The sequence below is a fragment of the Galeopterus variegatus genome, unplaced genomic scaffold (assembly GCF_000696425.1).
Source record: "Galeopterus variegatus unplaced genomic scaffold, G_variegatus-3.0.2 Scaffold1344, whole genome shotgun sequence".
Lineage (NCBI taxonomy): Eukaryota > Metazoa > Chordata > Mammalia > Dermoptera > Cynocephalidae > Galeopterus > Galeopterus variegatus.
Window position 1 is genome coordinate 149401 of NW_007727455.1, and position 8097 is coordinate 157497.

Here is an 8097-nt window from a genome sequence, read left to right on the forward strand (position 1 = left end):
CCCCGCGCCGCCGCCGCCCGGCGTGCGCGCCCCATCCCCGCGCCCAGCGCGCGAGAGTTGAGCAGAGCGGGTGGAGGCGAGGTGAGTCGGGGAGTCGGGCTAGGGGGTGCCCCGCGGACTGAGGGAGGGGATCTCGGGGAGGGAAGAATGGACACTGCAGGCCGAGAGAGGAGGCCCCGCACCCCGAGGGAGGGGACCTCTGGGACGGAAGGGAACCTGCAGATCGAGGGAGGCGACATCATAGAGGGGGAGAAGGGACTCTACAAACCGAGATGGGGACCCCTCCAACCGAGGGAGGGGCCGAGGGGGAGCTCCACAGCTGAAGGCTGAGAAACGTCCGAAGTTCTAGGAAGGGTCTGATGATATCCTCAAAGACAGGGAGGACGATGAGCAGAGACCCCAAAGACTGATGGAAGAGGCAGAAGAGAGAGTATCGTCTCAAGGAGGCCCCCCAGGAAGGAATGTTAAGGACTTTAAGGCGGGAGTGGGGGCAGGGGTGAGGTGCAGCGAAGGAGGTGAGAGGAGGCTGTCAGCAAGGGGAGGAGGCCTCTTTCTTGGCTGGCCTCCAGGATCTGAAGACTGGAAGGTGCTGGAAGGTTCTTCATGTTGTCCCCCAGCTGACCTCCTTCTCATCCTTAAAGAGTCAACTCAGGGGCCGGCCTGTGGCTCACTCGGGAGAGTGTGGTGCTGATAACACCAAGGCCACGGGTTCGGATCCCATATAGGGATGGCCGGTTTGCTCACTGGGTGAGCGTGGTGCTGACAACACCAAGTCAAGGGTTAAGATCCCCTTACCGGTCATTGGCTCACTCGGGAGAGTGTGGTGCTGATAACACCAAGGCCACGGGTTCGGATCCCATATAGGGATGGCCGGTTTGCTCACTGGGTGAGCGTGGTGCTGACAACACCAAGTCAAGGGTTAAGATCCCCTTACCGGTCATTGGCTCACTCGGGAGAGTGTGGTGCTGATAACACCAAGGCCACGGGTTCGGATCCCATATAGGGATGGCCGGTTTGCTCACTGGGTGAGCGTGGTGCTGACAACACCAAGTCAAGGGTTAAGATCCCCTTACCGGTCATCTTTAAAAAAAAAAAAAAAAAGAGTCAACCCAGAAGTCAGCTCCACCTAGTGTGTGCCCCCACTCGCTGTGTGGCTGTTTTGGAAAAGCACACGACCTCTTCTGGGACTTGCAAAGCATCCCGCCTGTAGCGTAGACGGTCTTAGTAAACATTGGGTATTTTCACGATAGTAAAAGGGGGAGGTTAGGCTTAGGTCTCTTGCCCCTTAATATGATTCTGTGCAATTTTTCTAATCTGGAGTCATAACCACCTCCTCTCTCTCTTTCCTTTATCTACACTCTCTTAGCTTTTTTAAAAATTTTTAGCAGCTGGCCGGTTCTGGGATCCAAACCCTTGACCTTGGAGTTATATCTCTTAGCATTTTTAGTGCCTTCTTTTATTTTACTTATTTTATTTGGGGAGGGGCATCTGGCCAGTACTTGGATCCGAACCCTTAACCTTGGTGTTGTCAACACTGAGCTCCAACCCACTGAGGTAACCGGCCAGCCCAGACCCTTCTTTTTTAAAAAAAATTAGAAAACAAACTCCGTTCCAGAATTTCTAGGTAATCAAAAATGTCCTGATGGCCCCTTGTTTCAGAATATATATAGGATACCAGGAAAATAGTTTCTTCTCTGTCGTTGCGTTTGATAACGCTTAAACAAGAGCAATCAAATCACTGATGGGTCCTAAGCAAAGTAAAAACTAAATTTTACCCTTTACATTTAAAAAGCGTGAGATAAATTATAAGTTACAAGAAATAAAGGAGGTAATTGTAACTGGTTCCTTTAAAGCTTCCTTCTAACTCTGTTACAGAATACTGAAACTTGTGAATTATCTTCTGGCTCCTAATTTTTGCACACTTGGCAAGTTGTGGAAGATGATCAGGAAGGGAAAAAGGATAGGAATGTATACAGGGCTATGTGAATATAGAATAACATGTTGTTTATAAGGAAACTAGAACATATCCATTTTAAGGATTCTGCCCTGTAGTTATCTTGTCATGTTGCACTGTCCATTTAATTTATTGTTGCTGACAGTAAGTGTTTTGGGAAGTAATTTGGAGCTGCCAGCTTGAAAGTCACATAATAAAATCTGTCATTTTAGTCTAGAGTCACACTTCATTTTAGACGAAACAATATATCTAGCTTGATACACTGAACTCGACTGGATGGCTTTTGGCTATTGCTTGAAATTAAATCCAGCCTGAAGAGAATAAGCCAGCTGTAAAGTCAGTTTCAAAGGCTGTCTCCAAAAATCTTTTAGGACAATGTCCCATTCTTTCTTTCTTCCATGTACTGTGCCAAACCCCTCACAGATAGCTCAAACTCAGAAAATGTTTATCAGGTTGAACCATTTAGTAAAAATAGTCTTGTTACTTAATGGTTCACATTTTAAACAAGTTCTTTTTCCCCTTCTCTTGTTAGTACTGTGTTTGCAATACTTAAACCCAGAATAGATTAATAAGAATATTAAGGAATGAAACATGAAGTACATAAATACTTCTAATAACTGGTTTTAAATATCTATTATTCATTTTATTTTATATTATTTCATTTTTTGGCACTGGCCAGGGTGGGTCGAACCCAGGACCTTCGTGTTATCAGCACCACACTCTAACCAACTAAGCTAACTGGCCAGCCCTCTATTATTCATTTTAAATAAAATAATCCATGAAACCGTTTTCATTGAACAACAAAAAAGAATATAGAGGAAAAATAGAGTCCCCATCTCTTTTCCCCTCCCCTGGAGGAGTAACCACTGTTGTTACTCTCATATGTTTACTTTTAGAGCCGCGCTGTCTAATATGAGGCCGCTGGCCACATGTGGCTATTGAGCGCTTGAAATGTGGCCAGCCTGAATTGAGAATTGCTGTGTAAGTGTAAAATACACACTAGATTTCTAAGACTTTGTGTGAAAAAACGTGTAAAATGTCTTGCTATTAATTTTTATATTGATTACATGTTGAATGAAAATTTTTGTTTTATATTGGGTTAATAAAATATTAAATTTAATTTTAGCTGTTTTCACTTTTTTAATATGGCTACTAGAAAATATAAAATTACATATATGGCTCCCATTATATTTCTATTGAACAGTGCTGGTCTAGATTTTTTTATTCTATGCATCAATATGTATCTAGGTATAGAAATAGTTGTGTTGCTATAAAACAAGGGGGATCATTCTGTTACTTCATAGCATACCTTTTTCATTTAATACATCTTGGAAGTCAATCCACATGAATACTTGGAGATCTGCCTTATTGGAAATAACTTAGAAATAACATAGAGTATGTTATCTGAGATGGATATGTCTTGATTTCTGAGTATTTAACCATTTTCCTATTATGTACATTTAATTTCCAATTTTTCCATCATAGTAACGGTATTATAGTCATGTGCTGCAAAATGATGTTTCAGTCAACAATGGATCACATATACAATGGTGGTCCCATAAGATTATAATGGAGCTGAAAAATTCCTTTTCTATGTTTACATACACAAATACCATTGTGTTACATTTGCCTACAGTAACATGCTATACAGGCTTGTAGCCTAGGAGCAATAGACTATGCCATATAGTCTGTGTGTAGTGGGCTATACCATCTAGGTTTGTGTAAGTACACTATGTGATGTTCACACAATGACAAAATCTTCTAATGACCCATTTTTCAGAATTTATCCCTGTTGATAAGCGACACATGCCTTATACAATGAACATCCTTATACATTTTTTACTTTTTCGTATTTGCCAGTATTTTTCCAGGTTAAAAAAACTATATAGAGCTGGCCAGTTAGCTCGGTTGGTTAGAGCGTGGTGCTGATAACACCATGGTCCAGGAGTTCAATCCCTTTACCAGCCAGCAAAAAAATAAAAAATAAATTATATAGTGTTTTCTTAAAAGCGAGGATCAATTTATATAGCGTGATCAGTTTTGGAAAAGCTGAAGGTGTTTTTGATTTGTTGGGGTCTAAATCCATACCCACCTTCCAGTGGGAACTTGCCCATGAAGTTACATTCCAGAATTTAGTGTTAGGCCTAGTGAGGATAAGTGACTCACCCAAGGTCACACATTTACATAGAGTTAGAACCCAGATCTCCTGACTCTATAAAGACTGCCTGCATCTTTTCTCTAGCCCAGTGGTTGACAAACTTTGTCTGGAAAGAGACAGAAAACTTTATGAATACTAAAAGTAGAATTTCATAAATTTCGTGACTCACAAAATATTATTTTGATTTTTTTTCAAGCTTTTAAAAAATATAAAAACCACTTTTAGCTGGAAGGTTGTTCAAAAACAGTGGGCCAGATTTGTCCATAAGCAGTAGTGTGTTCATCCCAGCTCTAGACTCTCAAGTCTTGAGGAACAGAAATTTCTTTACCATTAGAAAGAAGCTACTCTGGGCCAGCCTGTGGCTCACTCGGGAGAGCGTGGTGCTGACAACACCAAGTCAAGGGTTGAGATCCCCTTACTGGTCATCTTTTAAAAAAAGAAAGAAAAGAAAGAAGCTACTCTGGGCCAGCCTGTGGCTCACTCGGGAGAGCGTGGTGCTGACAACACCAAGTCAAGGGTTGAGATCCCCTTACTGGTCATCTTTTAAAAAAAGAAAGAAAAGAAAGAAGCTACTCTGCTTGCAATTTTTAAAAGTTAATAGTCTATTTTTTTAAAGCAGTTTTAAGTTTACATAAATTGAGCAGAAAGTACAGAGTTCCCATATACACCTTCACTCCCCCTACCTCCCACCCCCCCAAACACCATTTCCCCTGTTATTAACATCTTGCATTAGTGTGGTACATTTGTTACAGTTGGAGTCAATCTTGATACATTGTATTAACTAAAGCCCATACTTTACATTAGGGTTTACTCTTCATATTGTATATGCTGAGTTTTGACAAATTTGTAATGATATATATCTACCATTATGCTTGCCAATTTTTATTTCTTTTTTTTTTTTGTCAATATACAATGTAGTTAGTTATTGTGTCCCATCACCAAAACCTCCCTCCCTCCTCCCTCTCCCCCCTCCCACCCAGATGTGTCCCCTCCATTTTCTCGTTGTAAGAGCTTCAAAAAAAAAAAAAAAAGTTGAGGTTGTTAAATCTTCCTCTCCTCCATTTGCTTGTTGTAAGAACTTCAAAAAAAAAAGTATGGTTGTTATATCTTCTTCCCCACCCCACCCCCGGTATTTTTTGGTGTGTTTTTGGGTAAATTAATTTGTTTATTTTTTTAGCTCCCACCAATAAGTGAGAACATGTGGTACTTCTTTTTCTCATCCTGACTCGTTTCACTCAATATTATTCTCTCAAGGTCCATCCATGTTGTTGCAAATGGCAGTATTTCATTCGTTTTTATAGCTGAGTAGTATTCCATTGTGTAGATATACCACATTTTCCGTATCCACTCATCCGATGATGGACATTTGGGCTGATTCCAGCTCTTGGCTATTGTGAAAAATATGGAACGCTTCACGAATTTGCGTGTCATCCTTGCGCAGGGGCCATGCTAATCTTCTCTGTATCGTTCCAATTTTAGTATATGTGCTGCCGAAGCAAGCACGCCAATTTTTATTTCATAAACTAGCCAGGAACAAAATTGTGCTTCAGAATAAAGCACTACAATTTGTTTTGGCGGCTGGCTGGTACAGGGCTCGAACCCTGGACCGTGGTGTTAGCATCATGCTCTAAGCAGCCGAGCTAACTGGCCAGCCCACAAAGCACTACAATTCTGCCAGCCACAAACAGGTGCAAGATGGCCCTAAGGATCACCGTAGTCTCTGCTACTTCATTAATTTGTATTTTGCTGTGTTTTTGCTTATTTTTGAAGTGTTTTACAAACATCATCCACTCTAACACACTCAAAATACTGAGATTGCCGGAAGACATGTGGAAGAACCATGCAATTGTGATTAAAAAAAAAAAAGGAAGTGATTAAAAAAAAAAGTTTCAATGTGGAAAGAAAATGCCAGTTCCAGACTGGGTGAAAGTGCTCAGGAGGAAGGGATCTGGAGGATGAAGAAGGAATGACACGGAGAGCTCTCATACACCACTGGTGGTCTGGTTCAGCCACTTTAGAAAACAGTTTGACCTTATCTGGTGAAGCTAAAGCTCTGTGTACCTGACGGCCCAGTAATTCCAATCCTACAAAAACTTGCTGACACACTTAAGAAGGTTCAGAATGGCATGGTTCATGTATCCGTCTGTTTTCTGTTGCTTGTAACAGCATACCTGAAACTGGGTAATTTATAAAGAAATGAAATTTATTTCCTACAGTTTTGGAGGCTGGGAAGTCCAAGGTCCAGGGATTACATCTGGTGAGGGTCTTCTTTGTGGGGAGTCTCTGCAGAGTCCCACGGTGACCAGGGTATCACATGGCAAGCATGTTATGAGAAAGACAGTTAACATGCTCATTTGCTGTCCTTACGAAGCCATCAGAACTACTCCCTGATAAATCATTAACCCATTACTCCATGAGTGGATTAATCCACTCATGAGGGATGGTCCTGAAGATCCAATCACCTCTTAAAGGCTCCACCTTTCAAATACCATAATTGTTGGATTTCCCACCCTCTTAACACTGTTAACAATGGGGGGGGGGTCAAGCTTCTAACACATGATCTTTTGGGGGACACATTTAACCCATAGCAGTTCATAAAAGCCTACACTGGAAACAACCCAAATGTCCATCAGTGGTACAAAGAATAAATTGTAATGTAAGGAAAATGGACAAACCACACATAGCCACACACAACAACACAGATGATTCTTACAGGAATGTGGGAAGCCAAAGAAACAAGGCATACATGCATATGTGATGATTCCACTTTTATGTAGACTTCATAACACAAAAATAGACTGCATATTTTTAGAAAAATAAAACTATAAAGAAAAACAAGCAAGTAATCACTACTGGTGGGGTTGGCCAGTTAGCTCAGTTGGTTAGAGTGCAACCTTGTAATACCAAGGTCAAGGGTTTGGTTCTCTGTACGAGCCAGCTGCCTCCCCCTGCCCCCCCCCCAAATTACCACTGGTTACCTGAGGAGGTGATCAGGAAGGAATGAGGAGGGTGGGCATGGAGGGTTACCATCTGAGGTATACCCACGTTATGATTCTTTTGTATTTATTTATTTTCTAAATAAAAGGTCCGGCCCATGGCTCACTTGGGAGAGGGTGGTGCTGATAACACCAAGGCCATGGGTTTGTATCCTATATAGGGATAGCCAGTTAGCTCACTGGCTGAGCGTGGTGCTGACAACACCAAGCCAAGGGTTAAGATCCTTTTAAAAACAAAAACACCAAATAAAAGACCTAGCATGGCCCTGCTGATATGCTTATTTATTTATGTTTATTTTTATTTTTTTTATTTTTTATTTTGTCGATATACAATGTGGTTGATTATTGTGGCCCATTACCGAAACCTCCCTCCCTCCTCCCTCTCCCCACTCCCACCCAACAATGTCCTTTCTGTTTGCTTGTCATATTAACTTCAAGGAATTGTAGTTGTTATGTCTTCTCCCCCGCCCCCCGGTTTGCGTGTGTGTGTGCGTGTGTGTGTGTGTGTGTTACTTTATTTATTTATTTTTAGCTCCCACCAATAAGTGAGAACATGTGGTATTTCTCTTTCTGTGCCTGACTTGTTTCACTTAATATAATTCTCTCAAGGTCCATCCATGTTGTTGCAAATGGCAGTATTTCATTCTTTTTTATAGCTGAGTGGTATTCCATTAGATATACCACATTTTCCATATGCACTCATCCAATGATGGACATTTGGTCTGGTTCCAACTCTCAGCTATTGTAAAGAGTGCTGCGATGAACACTGGGGAACAGGTATACCTTCGACTTGATGATTTCCATTCCTCTGGGAATATTCCCAGCAGTGGGATAGCTGGGTCATATGGTAGATCCATCTGCAATTGTTTGAGGTACCTCCATACCATTTTCCATAGAGCCTGCACCATTTTGCAGTCCCACCAACAATGTATGAGAGTTCCTTTTTCTCTGCAACCTCGCCAGCATTTATCGTTCAGAGTCTTTTGGAT

General features: G+C 41.6%; 1 long non-coding RNA gene across 1 annotated transcript in view; it reads left to right on the plus strand.

Annotated features, from left to right (window-relative positions):
• The window catches only part of LOC103593420, a 10308-nt gene continuing 2211 nt past the window's right edge, over positions 1 to 8097 (plus strand). The window contains exon 1 of the long non-coding RNA XR_550753.1: positions 1 to 81. This is a non-coding gene — a long non-coding RNA (uncharacterized LOC103593420). The remainder of the gene's footprint in view (positions 82 to 8097) is intronic.